The following is an 18,987-nucleotide window of genomic DNA, read 5'->3' as shown; positions in this document are numbered from 1 at the left end:
CTTTCTGTTGCTTCTGCTGTGTCATTGAGCTTACGTTACATTATATGATTGTCAGTATGGGATCTGCATCTCCACTGCAGGGTGGCAGACCGCTGTCTACACATTGCAGCACTATGGGTCCCAGTACTGGCTTACCTTATAGGAGACGCAGGTGCCCGCCAGCATACCGCCGCATCCGTCCTCTTTGCCAGGTGTCATCTGATGTGCTATAGCATGCGCGCGCGCACCTCTCCCTTTCTTATAGGAGTAGGCAGCTGGTTCCTGATTACCATCCCCACCCGGAGGCGGGACTATTTGTATTTAAGGCAGCTTCACTCATCATGAAGTGCCCAAGCGTGGTTGTTGTACCTCTTGACTCCCGCTGAAGCATTCATCTGTGTCTGTTTATTGGATTTCCTGGATTCTGACCTCTGCTTCGTTTGACCACGCATCTGCCTGCTGTCTGTTTATTGGATCACCTGGATTATAGATATCTGCACTGCCTGACAACGAGACTGCTTATATCTGCACAGCCTGACTACTCATCTGCCCATCTCCTCCTGTAAGTCTGCCTGGATCCAGATCCTGCACTGCCTATGAGACTGCTTATATCTGCACTGCCTGACAACGAGACCGCTTATATCTGCACGCTATATTGCTCTGAACTTTGTGTTGCCTGTATCTGTCAAGTGACTTTTTGAATATTGTCTGCCAGTAAAGACCATCTGTTCCTTTATTCTGCCTTTGTTGGACTCTGTTCACACTACTGCAGGTAGCTGCATTCAAGGTAACCAGTGCAGACACCAGGGTCCTGTCTCTGAGAGTCAGCAGTCAGCAATATTGGACTAATTCCCAGTCCTCTATCAGCTGACACAGAGGATCCACATCCTCTGGTCGTAACAGTACGCTTGGGCCATGGATCCCGCTGGCTCTAAACCAGGAATGTCTGAAGTACTACATGAACTTGAACAACAGCGTACCACCCAGAAACAAGTGATTAATTACTTGCAGCATGTAGCTGCTCGCCTGGACTCCCTTTCTACTGCACAGTCTGCACAGGCTCCTACTGCTTCTGCTGTCCCTGTTGCGGCTGCAGCACAGCCAAGCGTTTCCGGACCACGATTATCTGCTCCGCCCCGTTACAGCGGCAACCCGAAAGTCTGTCGTGGGTTTCTTAACCAGTGTACAATTCACTTTGAACTGCTTCCTCATCACTTTCAATCAGACCGCGCTAAAGTGGCGTTTATTATCTCTCATCTCGAGGGTGAGGCTCTGGCCTGGGCGAATCCAATATGGGAGAGATCTGGTCCTATCACCAATAATGTGGCACTATTTATGGACTCTTTTAAGAGGGTGTTTGAGGAGCCAGGTCGAGCTTCTTCTGCGGCCTCCTCTCTGCTGCACGTCCGTCAAGGAAGCTGGTCGGTGGGCCAATATGCGATTCAGTTCCGCACCTTAGCGTCTGAAGTTTCGTGGAATGAGGAGGCTTTGGTGGCGGCCTTTTGGGAAGGTTTGTCTGGACGTATTAAGGATGAACTTGCAGGTCGTGATGTGCCTACCTCCCTTGAGGCTCTGATCTCTCTGGCTATTAAAATCGACATACGGTTTTCGGAGCGAGCTCGGGAGGCCCGTCGAGAAAAAAGACTTCCACAACGCTGTTTAAGTCTAATACGTCTCAACCTCCATTACGCACCTCCTTTTCGGATCCTGAACCCATGCAGGTGAATTCCACTCGGCTCTCGGATGAGGAACGTCGTCTTCGCATGTCTTCTGGACTCTGCCTCTACTGTGGTGGTCCGGGTCACCGTGTCCGAAACTGTCCCCAGAAGTCGGGAAACTCCAATGCTTAGGGTCTTTGGGAGAGGCGGCCCTAGGCGAAAACTGTTCCACTCTTCAAATTCCTGTGACTCTGGTTCTTGGGGGCACCAAGGTCTCCATATCTGCTTCCTTAGATTCCGGGTCTGCGGGGAACTTCATACACCAAGCTATGGTGAGTCAATACCACATTCCTGTACGCCTGCTTAAAAATCCCCTGCTGGTGACTGCCGTCAGTGGACAAGTACTGACGGATCCAGTCCGGTTCATCACTGAGCCGTTGGAACTGCAGGTAGGGTGGTTACATGTTGAAAAGATTTCTCTATATGTGCTCCCTGAACTGTCCCATTCTCTTTTGCTGGGGTTGCCCTGGCTTAGGATGCACAATCCAGTAATCGAGTGGAGCTCTGGAGAGGTTCTTCAATGGGGTCAGCTGTGCCAAGGCAAGTGCTTATGTTCTATTCAACGAAGGGTCTCTATATCCCTCCCTAAAAACCTGGAGGCCTTGCCGGTGGTCTATCATTCCTTTGCGGATGTGTTCGATAAAAAAGAGGCTGAGACACTACCTCCCCATCGCCCCTATGACTGCCCAATTGATTTACTACCTGGGACTTCTCCTCCTCGGGGTCGTGTTTATCCTCTGTCTCCTGCTGAATCGCAGGCAACGGCAGATTACATTAAGGAGAACCTTGAGAGGGGTTTCATCAGGAAGTCTTCCTCACCTGCAGGGGCAGGATTCTTTTTTGTGAAAAAGAAAGATGGGTCTCTTCGCCCCTGCATAGACTACCGTGGTCTGAATAAGATCACCATCAAGAATAAATACCCTTTACCGTTAATTTCAGAATTATTTGATAGACTCCGTGGGGCTCGGATCTTCTCTAAGCTGGACTTGCGGGGGGCATATAATTTAATACGGATCCGTGAGGGTGACGAATGGAAGACAGCTTTTAATACCAGGGATGGCCACTATGAATACCTCGTGATGCCCTTCGGGCTCAGTAATGCCCCTGCTGTCTTCCAGGAGTTTGTCAATGACATTTTTCGAGATCTCCTCTATTCTTGTGTTGTTGTCTATTTGGATGATATTCTTATTTTTTCCAGTGACATCAGAACTCATCGCAGGCATGTGCAGGTGGTCTTACAACGCTTACGAGAGAATCGTCTGTACGCTAAATTGGAAAAGTGTGTCTTTGAAAAGTCATCCCTGCCCTTCCTGGGGTACATCATCTCAGATCTTGGTCTCAAAATGGATCCTGGAAAGGTGGCAGCAGTGCTCGACTGGCCCCGTCCCTCCGGCCTGAAGGCAATACAAAGGTTCTTGGGTTTTGCCAATTATTATCGTCAATTCATCCGTAATTTTTCTACCCTGACAGCTCCTATTTCCGGTCTGACCAAGAAGGGTGCCAATCCCAAACAATGGTCCCCTGAAGCAGAGACGGCATTTTCCTCCCTCAAGCAAGCCTTTTCTTCAGCTCCAGTCCTTAGACGCCCAGAACCCAACAAACAGTTCTTCTTGGAGGTGGACGCATCCTCCGTGGGAGCCGGGGCGGTCCTGTCACAGAAGAATGCCTCAGGTCGTATGTCTCCTTGTGGTTTTTTTTCTAAGTCATTTTCCACTGCCGAAAAAAACTATTCTATTGGAGACAGGGAACTCCTAGCAATTAAGTTGGCTCTAGAGGAATGGAGATATCTTCTAGAAGGTTCTAGCCTACCGGTCATAATTTACACCGATCATAAGAACCTCACCTATTTGCAGACAGCTCAACGACTTAATCCTCGTCAGGCCCGTTGGTCTCTCTTCTTTGCCCGATTTAATTTTCAATTGCATTTTCGGTCCGCTGACAAAAATATCAAAGCGGACGCTCTCTCGAGGTCCTTTGAAACCACAGATTCAGAAGACGAACCCCAGTTCATCATTGAACCAACTAAAGTAGTCCCAGTGGCTCCAGTTAACCTGTCCAAGGTTCCCCCAGGTAAGATCTTTGTTCCGGAATCTAAACGAAGGAAGGTTTTATGGTGGGGGCATTCATCCAAGATTGCTGGCCATCCAGGTCAACGGGGGACCTTGAATCTCATCTCCAGACATTACTGGTGGCCATCCATAACCGCGGATATTGTAGACTTTGTGGCTTCCTGTACCTTGTGTGCTCAGAATAAGTCTCCCAGACTGAAACCTGCAGGTTTATTATTGCCTCTTCCGGTGCCTGAGGTCCCCTGGCAGCATATTGGTATGGACTTCATAACTGATTTACCTGTCTCAGAGGGCTGTACAGTCATTTGGGTTGTCGTTGACCGTTTTTCTAAGATGTCGCACTTTATTCCGCTTCCAGGTCTGCCATCTGCTCCTCGTCTGGCTGAACTATTCATTTTACATATCTTCCGCCTTCATGGATTTCCCCTCCATATCGTCTCGGATAGAGGAGTACAATTCACCTCCCGGTTTTGGAGATCTTTATGTAAGTCTCTGAATGTCTCTTTGGACTTTTCTTCTGCCTATCATCCACAATCTAACGGCCAGGTGGAACGCATGAACCAAATATTGGTCAGTTTCCTGCGACATTTCACCAATGCCCATCAGGATGACTGGGTGAAGCTTCTTCCCTGGGCGGAATTTGCTCATAACAATAGAGTCAACCAAGCCACAGGTAAATCTCCATTTTTTGTGGTCTATGGACGACATCCAAGTGTTCCTCTTCCCGTGCGGCCTTCTTCTGGAGTTCCTGCGGCAGATTCCTGTGTGGAGCAGCTGTCTCAGGTCTGGTCTGACACTAAAGTATCGCTTCGGAGAGCAGCGGACCAGATGAAAAGGTCTGCGGATAAGAGGCGCAGACCTCCTCCTCAGTTTGCCATTGGAGACAAGGTATGGCTTTCTTCTAAGAATATCCGTCTCAGACTTCCCTCCTACAAACTGGCTCCGCGATTCTTGGGACCTTTTTCTGTGATCAAGAAAATTAATCCTGTTGCCTACAAGCTCAAACTACCTGCTACCTTGCGGATTCCCAACTCATTTCATGTTTCGTTACTTAAGCCAGCTGTCTTTAACAGGTTTTGCAAAGGCACTTCACAGAACCCTCCTCCTGTCACTATGGATGATGAGTTTGAAGTTAAGGACATTCTAGACAGGAGGATTGTCAGAGGCAAGACCTTCTATTTGGTGGACTGGAAGGGCTACGGGCCTGAAGAAAGGTCATGGGAATCTGCAGAGAATATTCATGCCCCTCTGTTGCTGAAGAAATTCCTCTCCAGGTCAGCCGTGTGGAGGAGGGGGCGTAAGAGGGGGGGTACTGTCAGTATGGGATCTGCATCTCCACTGCAGGGTGGCAGACCGCTGTCTACACATTGCAGCACTATGGGTCCCAGTACTGGCTTACCTTATAGGAGACGCAGGTGCCCGCCAGCATACCGCCGCATCCGTCCTCTTTGCCAGGTGTCATCTGATGTGCTATAGCATGCGCGCGCGCACCTCTCCCTTTCTTATAGGAGTAGGCAGCTGGTTCCTGATTACCATCCCCACCCGGAGGCGGGACTATTTGTATTTAAGGCAGCTTCACTCATCATGAAGTGCCCAAGCGTGGTTGTTGTACCTCTTGACTCCCGCTGAAGCATTCATCTGTGTCTGTTTATTGGATTTCCTGGATTCTGACCTCTGCTTCGTTTGACCACGCATCTGCCTGCTGTCTGTTTATTGGATCACCTGGATTATAGATATCTGCACTGCCTGACAACGAGACTGCTTATATCTGCACAGCCTGACTACTCATCTGCCCATCTCCTCCTGTAAGTCTGCCTGGATCCAGATCCTGCACTGCCTATGAGACTGCTTATATCTGCACTGCCTGACAACGAGACCGCTTATATCTGCACGCTATATTGCTCTGAACTTTGTGTTGCCTGTATCTGTCAAGTGACTTTTTGAATATTGTCTGCCAGTAAAGACCATCTGTTCCTTTATTCTGCCTTTGTTGGACTCTGTTCACACTACTGCAGGTAGCTGCATTCAAGGTAATCAGTGCAGACACCAGGGTCCTGTCTCTGAGAGTCAGCAGTCAGCAATATTGGACTAATTCCCAGTCCTCTATCAGCTGACACAGAGGATCCACATCCTCTGGTCGTAACAATGATGAATCTTAAAGGCATATTATCCTTTCTGCTTCTGAGAACACAATATATATAACAGTTATATGACATCCAAACTTGAATGGGGTCCGCAATCAGCATCCTACGGTCCGCACCGCAAAAAATTAGTGCATGCACTACTTTTTTGCGGGGCGGAGGCACGTACTGTAAGCCAACGGAAGCACTCCGTGGGCTTCCGATCTGTGCCTCAGTTCCGCATCTCCCGGATTGCGATGCACACGGCCGGTGCCCGTGTATTGTGGAACCGCCGTATGCGGTCCGCAGCACGGGCACGGAGCCCTTACGTTCGTGGGCATGAGCCCTTACCCATGTACAGTAGCATGCAGAGTGCAAAGACGCTCAGTTTGTCACTGTCTTATGCCTCCATACTGTACCTTATTCTCCCTTACAAATACTAGGGCACAATACTTTTGTAATACAGAATTTAATGCCACAATTGTTTATTTCTCAAAAATCACAGGGAATCTTTGAGAACAAGTTCTGTAAATGCCTCCATGTGACACCAGAGGTATACAGAGCTCCCGTGGGTGCTGTATTACCATTTTGTACATCATGGTTACATATTTTGTCAGCATACATAAGTCGTTACAGGGAATCTGTCAGCTCAGAAATACCCCCCAAAACTAGAGCAAGTGGTGTATAGCATAAGTGATACTGAGTCCGGTTATGTCATTTTTATCTTCATAATCACTTGCATTCTGATGCTGTGATCCAACAAACCAGCAGGAAAATGTATTGAGAGGACTTCTGAGCTCACACACATAATGGAGAGGACTCAAGAATGAGTCTTCTCAATGTTTTTTACTGCTGGTTTTGGGGAGCACAATGTCAGAATGGAAATGTGTATAAAGTTAAAAATGAAATAAATGGATTTAGCACAACGTACTATATACACTACTTTGGGAGGGGGGGGGGGCAGGGAGTTTTGGAGCTGACAGATTCCCTTTAAAGGGAAACTATCACCACAAAATACAATGCAATCTGCAGGCAGTATGTTATAGAGCAGAAAGAGATGAGCAGATTGATGCATAGTTTTGTGAGAAAGAAAATCAGCAAAACTTGTAATTTATAAATGTAAACCTCTACTCTTTTTGAGCTCAGACTCAGATGTACACGGAGGGGGTCTTTTCAGTTTCAATGTGTGAGATGGCAGTCAGTCACTGATAACATTACTGAGAAGCAACTGAGCTCAGATGAGCCTTTTCCCAGAAAACTATATATCAATCTGCTCAGCTTCTAATGCTGCATAAAAGTGTCTCTCAACCTTTTAATTCCAATTAGCCATAGTGACAATGAGTTTAAACAGAACAATCCCGCCTAGGGAACGATCAGTGATAGACCTCATGCACACGACAGTTGTTTTTCTCAGCCTCCATTCCGTTTTTTTTTTGATAGGATGGGGACCCATTCATTTCAATGGGTCAGCAAAAAAATGCTGATAGTTCATCCGTTTGTGTTCCGCGTCCATTGTCCGTGTTTCCCTTCAGCAAAAAAATAGTGCATGTCCTACTTTTTTCACATTTGCGGACAAGGATAGGCATTTATTACAAGGGATCTGTGGAAAAAAACGGATCCTCCAAAAATAACGGATGCCGCATCCGTTTTTTTTGGCGGACGCAAAAAACATTTGTCATGTGCATGAGGCCATAAAGTTATGCCTCATTCACACGTCAGTGTTTTGGTCAGTGATTTCCATCAGTGATTTTGAGCCAAAATCAGGTGCGGCTCTAAACACAGAACAGGTGCAGATCTTTCCCTTATACCTTATGTCTGTGTAGCTTCACTCCTTGGTTTTGGCTCACAATCACTGATGGAATTCACTGACAAGTTAATGAGCCTTAGGCCCCTTTCACACGGGCGAGTATTCCGCGCGGATGCAATGCGTGAGTTGAACGCATTGCACCCGCACTGAATCCTGACCCATTCATTTCTATGGGGCTGTGCACCCGAGCGGTGATTTTCACGCATCACTTGTGCGTTGCGTGAAAATCGCAGCATGCTCCTCTTTGTGCGTTTTTCACGTAACGCAGGCCCCATAGAAATGAATGGGGTTGCGTGAAAATCGCAAGCAAGTGCGGATGCGGTGCGATTTTCACACACGGTTGCTAGGTGACGATCGGGATGGAGACCCGATCATTATTATTTTCCCTTATAACATGGTTATAAGGGAAAATAATAGCATTCTTAATACAGAATGCATAGTACAATAGGGCTGGAGGGGTTAAAAAAATTATAATAATAATTACAGAAGTTCAGGTTTGGGTTAGTTGTAGTGTAGATTGTATTATTTCCCCTTGGTTATAAGGGAAAATAATAGCATTCTGAATACAGAATGCATAGTACAATAGGGCTGGAGGGGTAAAAAAAAAAAAAAAAAAAAAAAAAAAAAAAAAATGTAACTCACCTTAATCCACTTGTTCGCGCAGCCGGCATCTCTTCTGTCTTCATCTGTGAGCAATAGGACCTTTGATGACGTCACTACGCTCATCACATGATCCATCACCATGGTGATGGATCATGTGATGGACCATGTGATGAACGCAGTGACATCATCAAAGGTCCTATTGCTCACAGATGAAGACAGAAGAGAAGCCGGGCTGCGCGAACAAGTGGATTAAGGTGAGTTACATTTTTTTATATTTTTTTTTTTACCTCTCCAGCCCTATTGTACTATGCATTCTGTATTCAGAATGCTATTATTTTCCCTTATAACCAAGGGGAAATAATACAATCTACACTACAACTAACCCAAACCTGAACTTCTGTAAAGAAGTTCGGGTCTGGGTATCACAGTCGGTTTTTTTTAAGTGCGTGCAAAACACATTGCACCCGCGCGATAAAAACTGAACATCGGAACACAATCGCAGTCAAAACTGACTGCAATTGCGTTCCTACTCACGCGGGTTTGCCGCAATGCACCGGGACGCATCCGGACCTAATCCGGACACGCCCGTGTGAAAGAGGCCTTAGGCCTCATGCATACGGCCGTTGGGCGGCCGTGGCCGTGGCCGGCCTTGTGCACCCCGCATCACGGATGCGGGCCCATTCACTTGAATGGGTCCGCAATTCCGGAGATGCGGAACGGAGTCACGGAACAGAACACCGGAAGCACTACGGAGTGCTTCCATGGTGTTTCTTTCCGTGGTTACGCACCGCAAAATAATATGACATGTCAAGTTGAATCGATCCGGCCCGCTGCACGGATGTTGCCCGTGCATTGGGGACTGCAATTGCGGTCCCCAATGCACGGAACGGCCGCACAACTGCTGTGTGCATGAGGCCTTAAAGGGGTTATCCCATGTTTTCAAGTATGCTTAAATCTGTTGTTTATGCAACCACCAGCAACTTACCCAATACATGTTATTAGCGATTCCTCCTCCTTTCCTCTATAAATGACCTTCTTTTGCATCCTTATTTACATCTGGTAGTTATTAGTTACGGCCACCCCAGCGATGCTGGCGCGGTGGCTGCGCTTGCGAGCTATCCTCCTGTTTTTTGATTCTACGCAGAACGACTTGACTCACGGGCTTGAGCATTTTCACGCATGCGCGATCAATAACTTTCCTCCGTCCTGTTTTTTTTTTTTGAGAGAATTCTCTGTGCCTGCACGCTAGTTATTTCTCCTGCGCTTGTCAGTCCACTTACCATGGGTATCTAGTTGCAGGAAGGGATAGGAGAGTAGGAGCGCAGAGGCGGCTGCTGGAATGAATTCTGACTCACATGGGAGCGCGCACGTAAAGAAAGGAGGCAGAGTCAGTAGATCAGCAGAGCGCTGATCCCACTGTCATTCAATAGAAAGAACATCACCCTCTGACTGAGCAGTTTCTTGAAGAGGACAGAGTAGCAACGGCATGGAAAGCAGAAGGTAGGATAACCCCTTTAAGGCTATTCCCAAGCCGCTGTCAAAGGCTGTGTTCTAAACCTCTATCAGCAGTTCCTTCAGATTTGACAGAAAGAATAGTGCAGCATGCAGCACTAATCTTTGTCATAATGACAGACACCAACTTAGGACCCATGATAGATGATCAAACATACAGGAGAACACAGCACTACATACCTTTTACCTCTAATGATGTCTCCTCTGATATAGATGTTTTCTTTCCTCATCTTCTCCATTCAGACCAGACCGCCATGATCACTTCTTTCAGTCATGTCTCTTCTCTGCAGAGTTTTCTACACAGACATCTTAGGTTCCTACTTTTCTATCATCCTCCCTACCTTCTCAACACCCCATCCCATTACTCCCAATACTGTGTCTGCAGCGCTCCCAGTACTATACTGCTTAAACAGATAGCCCGTGAAAATACTAGTGCCACACAGATAGTTCCTCCTTCAATAAATTGTAGTAATAAAGCCCCTATAGTATTCCCCAGAAGTAATAATGCCTGCCTATAGTGCCCTCAATAATACCAATGCCCCCTATAGTGTCCCCAGTGGTAATAAAGCCCCCATAAAGATTCCCAGTAGAAAAAATAATATATAATGGTGTCAGTAGTACTAATGTCCCCATAGTACCCCCCAGTAATTATAATGCCCCCTCCCCCCTCATAGTGGCCAAATAGCACTGCCTCAAACTGCCAAAGGAAAATAATAAACTCAAATACTCATGTCACTGTCTGCGAAACAGTACAGGACACTGACCCCTCTGGCCTCTTCTGGCCTGTGTCTTGAGTTGCTTGCAGCCCAGCTTAGGCAGTCGCTATGATGATGATGTCATCATGCTGCTTGCTCCAACCTCTGCCTAATGGCCTTCAGTCTATGAGAGTAAACGGTGAGGCAGTGAGACATCGGCTACTGTGCCCTGCCACACCTTTAAACTGTATCACTGTCCTCAGGACAGAGATACAGTTAAATATCAGCACAAAAACTACCCCCTTATAATGTGCGTCAGTGAAAATACTACCTTTACAATGTGCGCTACTACAAAAAATATCCTTTTACCTTTCAGATCATACCCCCATATCAGACCTCAGATTAGACCCCCATATCAGATCCTCAGACCCTCATATCAGATCAGACTCCCATATCAATCCTCAGATCAGACCCCATAGGACCTTCATGTTATGCCCCCATATCAGACCTCAGATCAGACCCCTTTTTGACCTCTATGTCAGACCCCAATATCAGAACTCAGAGCAGACCCTAGTTTCAGACCTCAGATCAGACCCCCATTAGACCTCTATGTCAGACTCCCTCCAATATCAGACCTGAGATCAGATCCCCATTGGACATCCATGTCAGACTCCCCCCAAATCAGGCCTTAGATCTCCATGTCAGATGCTCATATCAAACCTCAGATCAGACCCCTTTTAGACCTCCGTGTCGGACCCCTTCCCCCCAAGTATTAGACCTCAGATCAGACCTTAAAATAAATAAATTAACTTACTTTTCCTGCTCCAGCACTCAACTCTGGGTCTGGCGGTCTCCCCTGCATTCTTAGCTTCCAGTCTTCTCTGGGCCTGTGCTGCACTGCTACCTGAATGCCTCCAGCGTCAGGTCATGCAAATATGCCAAGAATTGGCTGGACTAAAACCGCTGTGCATTAAAGTTAATGGGGTTGGTGGGTATTCGCTGCACATTATAGTTACTGGGGCCGGCGGGTAGCGTTCGGTAGTGCTGGATCCAGACAGCTCCAGCTGGCTGCTCCCTGCCAGAACAGCCTGCCGCAGATGTCTAATGCTAAGAAGTTTTTTTTTTTCTTCCAGTCTCCCCCTCTCTGGGGGTTAGTTACTCTCTTAATACCTTTAAATGGATTATGCTGTTTCCTATAGTGATGACCTGAAATGCTGCCGAGTATAACAGTAATGAAAGAGCCTGATGGGTATTTATACTATCTGTGGTTTGGGCAGCATGAAGTGGGTAATAGTTTCCCTTTAATCATAAACTCTACTGTCATAATTACACACAAAGATTAGATAAACAAGACAGTGTATAGGTTATTTGTGGTTTAGTTCAAAAAAGTTAAAGAGGTTGTCTGGGATTTTTTAACTAATGACCTGGTTAGGTCATCACTATCTGATCAGTGGGGGTCCGACACCCGGGAATGTGCGCCGATCAACTGTTTGAGAAGGCACTGGCGCTCCCAGTACCATTCATCGCTCACATGACCTAGGCCCATTCACTTCCATGGGGCTGAGCTGTGATACCAAGCACAAACAATATACAATGTACGGCGCTGTGCTTGGGGAGGAAGGAGAAGGCCACAGCGCTACTGTGAGCATCGGTGCCTTCTCAAACAGCTGATAGGCTTTCCTGGATGTCGGACCCCCACCTATCAGATACTGAGGATAGGTCATCAGTTAAAAAAATTCCGTAAAAACCCTTTAAGGGGCTTCCTCAAGGGCCCTTTTTGTGTGAAGGCATCATTTACATCTCAGAACTGCAAATGGACATAGAGAGAAAGTCATATATGGGAGACCCCGCCTTAAAGGGAATGTATCATCAGAATAATACCTGTTGTTTATATAAAATTTTGTTAAAATGATGTTATTTTAAATCGTATATTTAAAAATCGTGCAGTTTCGCACTGGCCACTAAGCCTAATATTAGCCACCATATCTGGGTCTGTATATATGACTTTACTGCAGTTATCTCCTTTTCATTACAGGCAGGATTGGAATGACAGGTACACAGGATCCACAATTCACAATAGGTGATATCACAGCTTATCTACTCCCTCCTGACCTCTCAGGTCACAGAGCAGGGTGCCTTAGTGGTAAGCACTGGTGACTTGCAGCGGTGGGGTCCTAGGTTTGAATCCGACCAAGGTCACCATCTGCTGTTCTCCCTGTGTTTGTGTGAGTTTCCTCCGGGTACTCCGGTGTCCTCTCACACTCCAAAGACATACTGATACTGAACTCAGCGTGATGCTAATGTCTGTAAAGTGCTGTGGAATATGTCAGCGCTATATAAGTGAGTAAAATAAATGCCTAGAAGACTCTCCCATCTATGGCTATGGCCCATATGACAGCTGTAAAGCATATCTCTAAATGCTGTTAACATCCGCTCAGGCAAAATGGCTGCCCTCATAATCATCTTCAGGAAACAGAATTTAAAAATACATTTTTATTTTTTAAATAAAAACACAAAATGGTATATGTGTCACCATTCGGGATGAGCAATTCACATAAAACTTTGTTCCAATACTGTACGGGGCAAGCGCTCCGTACAGTATTAGAATGTATTGGCTCTGATGAGCCGAAATTATTACTTTGCAAAGTCTTGCGAGACTTCGCATAATAACTTCAGAAATTGATTTATACTGTAAAAAAACATTTCTCGAACTCGGGTTCGGTTCCAAAGTACCACTTGGAACCAAACCCAAGTTCGGGAAATGTTTTTTAACAGTATAAATCTCTACGGTGGCTTCACTTACTTCTGGTTTATCTCATTATATTAACACTTTTACATATTTGAAGGCTTGCACAGCTCATTTGTGAACTGCAGGAACTTTCATTGCCACTTACATTAGATGTAAGTGCTTTGTATTCAAATATAGACCACACCCTTGGAGTAGCATCATTTAAAGGGTTCTCCGGGCTTTTAATATTGCTGACCTATCCTCAGGATAGGTTATCAATATTAAATCGGCAGGGGTCCGACACCTGGCACCCCCATGATCTGCTATATGAAGGGAAGGAGCAGCCTCCATTCTCTCTTCCTGCTTACTGCTTCTATGTCTATATCTACTGCACACACCGGGTGTCGGATGCCCACCTATCTGATATTGATGACCTATCCTGAGGATAGGTCATCAATATTAAAAGCCCGGAGAACCCTTTTAAATATTACTTGGAATCTGATCCCAAAATGTCCACTACACAGATACATTTTTTTGTTCATTGGAAATTATTTTATTCTTCAAAACAATTTTTCTTCCTTTGAGGGTCAGTTGTATCAGCAGAGACGGGGCTGTGCGATGAGACCTTGATTTACTCCGACTTATGCTAATTTTTTCATGGGGCGATTTGAGTCCCAATTCATTAAGCAGTCCCCACTCTGCAATCACCTTTACACTGTAATGTTTGGGGACTGTCCTTTACCTTCAATTTTACGTCTAAGGGCTCATGCACACAAACGTATTTTCTTTCCGTCTCCGTTACGTTTTTTTTGCATTCACTTCAATGGGTCCACAAAAAAAAACGGAAGTTACTCCGTGTGCATGCCGTTTCTGTATGTCCATATTTCCGTTATGCAAAAAAGTAGAACATGTCCTATTATTGTCTGCATTATGGACAAGGATAGTACTGTTCTATTAGGGGCCAGCTGTTCCGTTCCGCAAAATACAGAATGCACATGGATGTCATCCGTATTTTTTGCGGACCGCAAAATACATAGAGTCGTGTGTGTAAGCCCTAAGGCTACAGTCACACGACCGTATGTGTTTTGCGGTCCGCAAAAAAAACGGATGACGTTCTCTGGTTTTTTTTGCGGATCCATTGTAACAATGCCTATCCTTGTTAGCAAAACGAACAAGAATAGGACATGTTCTATCTTTTTTGCGGGGCTACGGAACGGACATACGGATGCGGATAGCACACGGTGTGCTGTCCGCATTTTTTGCGGACCCATTCAAATGAATGGGTCTGCATCCTATCCGTAAAAAAAACAAAAAAAACGGAACGGACACGGAAACAAAATACGTTTGTGTGAATGTAGCTTAATAGCATTGATTTTTAAAAAATGTAATTATAAGTAAAACGGAAATGTTTAAATCAGTTGACATTAATAGTTTCATTGATTATCGTAGTAACCATTACTATAAATGGCTTGACAATATTCCATTTGGTCAGTTTCATAGAATTAAAAAGAATTGTTCTCTAGAATCTAACATCAATCAACAACCCTCTATTTTACATTAATGCTTTTTACAAAAGGCTTACCCAAAAACTGCATATCAGAGAGCTAACTCATTTGATCAGAAAAAACTTTTGGGACCCCGGTCTATTCCTAAAAAATTGGAGAGAGATTTTAAATATATTTTTTATTACACCTTTTAATACTGCCACTACTCAAATCCAGGGAATATTACCCCAACACTGGCATTTAGTTTCAAAAGGCTTTATTAGGAAAAAGTTTCAAATGGAACAGAAAGATAATACCTGCCAGCTGCAGAGAAGAGGCCCACACAGAAGATCGTGCTACTATATCACAATCTGGATGTCACGGTCTATAGTGCTGAACAGGAGTGGCAGGACAGGGGGCAGCCCAGCCACATGCGGTAGTCCCCAGGGGCTCACCTGCCATTAGAGAGAAATCATGGAAGGGGAATGGGAGGAGGATACTCACGGCTGCCATAGTCCCGTGACTACCTCAACTCTCTCTTCACCAATGGAGATCATCTTTTCAAAGCCATTTTGTCCATTAAGGTTTTGACCGCTGCCACAAAAAGGGTAGATGAATTTAGGCCAGGAGGAGGAAGAACTGAGCAAGTTTGAATGGGGTAAATCTCATTCCTATGGGTCTGGCTCCCAGGAGGCACACAGCAAAAGATTTGTGTAATGTAGTACCTAAAACCTCAGTTAAGAGAGCATATAGAGGACCAAAGGGTGCTCAATACTGGGCAGGCCCATTAAGTATGGCACATAGACCTCGCCACTACACAACCGCTAAAGCACATTGGAGAAACCAATGGTTATCCAACAATGGCATTTATTGTTACATGATCCTCTATTAAACATAGTTATTTAAAAAAAAAATGCTATTACTTTTAGATTATGACAGTCCCTAAAAGAATACTAGCGCCCAGTTCTTTTGAAACTTGTATTTCTATCATGTGAATATTTCTGCATTGTACTTTCACACAAATCCATTTAATAGAGAAAGGGGCAACTAGCACATTTTGAATTCCCTTTATTTAAAAAATCCACCTGAAAAAAGAGCTGTGAAGTCATGGTCACTAAGAGGTCTCACTTCCACATAATTTGCAATTCACTGCCTGTCAGGTAAGATCCTTCCCTAGTTACAGACACAGAAGACAGCAGTGAAGATGTAGGGGAGTGTCAGAGCTAGCAGAGAGCCTGAGCCTAATTAAGAACTGCTTTTACACTGCTTCTGAAGATCACAGGAGCCTGATGCCTTTCTGTAAGTGTGATCTCCTCCTCCTTTATCTGTTCTGTGAGCTCCGGAGCTAAAAAACAAACATAGTGGACGTCACAGCAGTACAGTGCTGTCAGATTCCACAGAAGGGAGACACCCCCCTGCTTGTGAAAGAAATGCATCTAGCTGTTCAGCTGAAACAATGAATAATATGGCTGAAAGAGACACTAGGGGGGACCAAAAAGTCAAATTACTTAACAGTTATGATTATACAAAGAAGCACAGCCATTAAGCAAAGTTTTTGAAAACTCAGTTATGCTTTCAAGTTAGGTTCCGAGAGTATAAAAATCCCCCCGATATGCCAGGCCCCTCAGACTGAATATACATACCTGGCTCCCCACGCCGCTCCTGGTCCCCGCACCGCCGCTGCTACTTCTCCCCGTGTGCGGATGAAAACATCCTGTGTTGGGGAGGGGGGGTCGGTGGTGCAGCCAATGGCAGGCGGGGACGAGCCTCCCTAGCATCACCCGCAATGCTAGGGAGGCTCGTCCACATCCCCGCCTGCCATTGGCTGACCCCCCCATCCCCCCGACACCAAATGTTTTCATCCGTGCACAGAGAGAAGCAGCAGTGGCGGTGCGGGTCCCAGGAGCAGTCCAGGGAGCCAAGTAAGTATATTCAGTGTGGGGGGCCCGGCATATGGGGGCTTTTTATACTCTCGGATAACCTGTTTAATGGGGATGTAAAAAAGTGGCTATGCTGGTTCAGAATGCTTCACTTCTACCTGGGGTGAGCACTTTGAGATCCGGGGTGCCTTAAAGGGGTTGTCCGGGTTCAGAGCTGAACCCAGACATACCTCCATCCCCCCCCCCCCCCCCCGGCAGGCCCCCTGACATGAGCATCGGAGCAGTTCATGCTCCGATGCTCTCTTTTGCCCTGCGCTAAATCGCGCAAGGCAAAGGCATTTTTTGAAGATCCGGTGATGTACCGGGGCTCTCCATGGGGCTTCCAGGAACCCCGGTGACGTCACCGGCACAGATGGGCGAGATTTAGCGCTGCCCTAGCCATTAAAACGGCTAGGGCAGCGCTAAAGCCCGCCCATCAGAGCCGGTGACGTCACCGAACACACTGCCGGGCGGAAGTTTCCGCGTGGCAGTGTGTTATTGAAAACAAAAGAACCCGTGCCCTGCGCGATTTAGCGCAGGGCAAGGGAGCGCTTTCGGAGCATGAGATGCTCCGATGCTAGCCTCGGGGGGCTACCTGGGTGACAATAAGGGTATGTCCGGGTTCAGCTCTGAACCCGGACAACCCCTTTAAACTGTTTGTCTTCTTATGTTATTTACTTGATTACCGAACTTGTCCCTGCAATCTGCAGCACATTGGTCTCACTGTGTAGCCAATGGGAAAAAAGTCAACAGATTGAATATTAATGCAGGGAAATTTAAAAGCGTTTTCCAGGATTTTTTAACTGATGACCTATCCTCTGGTTAGACAATATGTAATATAGAGCAGCACAACAGTACCTTTGTATGGAACTTCAGAAATGCATCAGCCCATCCAAAGCCCCAGATCCATAGGGGTCAATATGTCAGTATCCAAAAAAAGAAAGCGATGGCAGCATCTCCAGTCCAACAGGGTTTATTCACACGTGGTGCATGAGACAGTACAAAGGTCCATAGACAAGCTTGAAAAAGGCTACCATGTAGCCGAAACGTTGCTGTCTTTGGACCTTTGTACTGTCTCATGCACCACGTGTGAATAAACCCTGTTGGACTGGAGATGCTGCCATCGCTTTCTTTTTTTGGATACTATACTCTAATAGGGTAACAGTATCTGATCAGTGGGGGTCCAACATCCGGGACCCCTGCCGATCAGCTGTTTTGAGAAGGCAGCAGCTTACCAAGCACAGCTCTGTACATAGCCACGTGACACGTGAACGTATCGACAATGGCCTAGTAAAAGCAGTGAGGAGCGCCACTGCCTTCTCAAACAGCTGATTGGCTGGGGTCTGAGTATAAAAATCCTGTCATCTTGGCATCAGACATAATAAAGGTCACAGTTTGATGAACCTAATTATTCTTGAGCAAATACTGCATTGCATAGAGTTTTATGATCAATAGAGAAGCCTTCTGGATGTTCAGGATGCGGATTCTGACACCAGAGGGATTAAATGCAGTAATAGTAAGAATTCGATTTCTCTCTATTGTGTATAAGGATATAGAAAAGGAGTCAGTGGAATTATATTTTAAAGGTTTAAAATTGTAAAGGGTTTATTATACAGGTAGATTTGGTAACAATGATGATTGACGATCAAATAGTTGACAAGTCGTTATCGTTCCTAACTGGTTATTATTACACAAGATAATGATCACAGAAGTAATCGTTATTGCGATCGTTCTAAAGTTTAGAATCGTTTGTAAATGCAATTACTTACAAGGATTATAGCACTTGGAGGTTTCACTCCGATTCCAATCCTCTACTATTATGTCTTGACGATCAGGTGATGACTTATTACACACTTAGATGTCATGTCAATGGACGATAATTTTTTAAGTTGAAAGGTGTGGTTGAACGAGAATCAAACGTTTTCACGATCGCTAGTCAGTATTACACACTATGAAAATTGGTGTATAGCGAACGATATCACGATTTTTATGATGATAATTGATTTGTCTAATACCCCCTTAACTTTTTAAGAACTTCTTTGTATTTCGAATGGTTTTATGCAGTATTTTATAAACTGTTCCAGTCTATGTTTTTGAGATCTCTTGTATATGTGTTCTATATATTGTCCCCTGTCCCATGCTTTTGTTGTACCTGAAGAAAGAGGCGGCCCATCCTCTGAAATGCATTGTATGTTAGAAGCAACCTCTTTTTGTTTTACAATAGTATCCTGCGCCCAGAAGCCTGCATTTTTACTTCCTTGTTCATAGACTAGGAGACAGATATGCCGTGGAATAGCTGTAAGGATTGCAGCATGCACAACTGCGCCCCAATGGCTTAGGAGACTGGCATACT

The sequence above is a fragment of the Bufo bufo genome, chromosome 6, assembly GCF_905171765.1.
Source record: "Bufo bufo chromosome 6, aBufBuf1.1, whole genome shotgun sequence".
Taxonomy (NCBI): Eukaryota; Metazoa; Chordata; class Amphibia; order Anura; family Bufonidae; genus Bufo; species Bufo bufo.
This window is presented reverse-complemented; position numbering follows the sequence as displayed.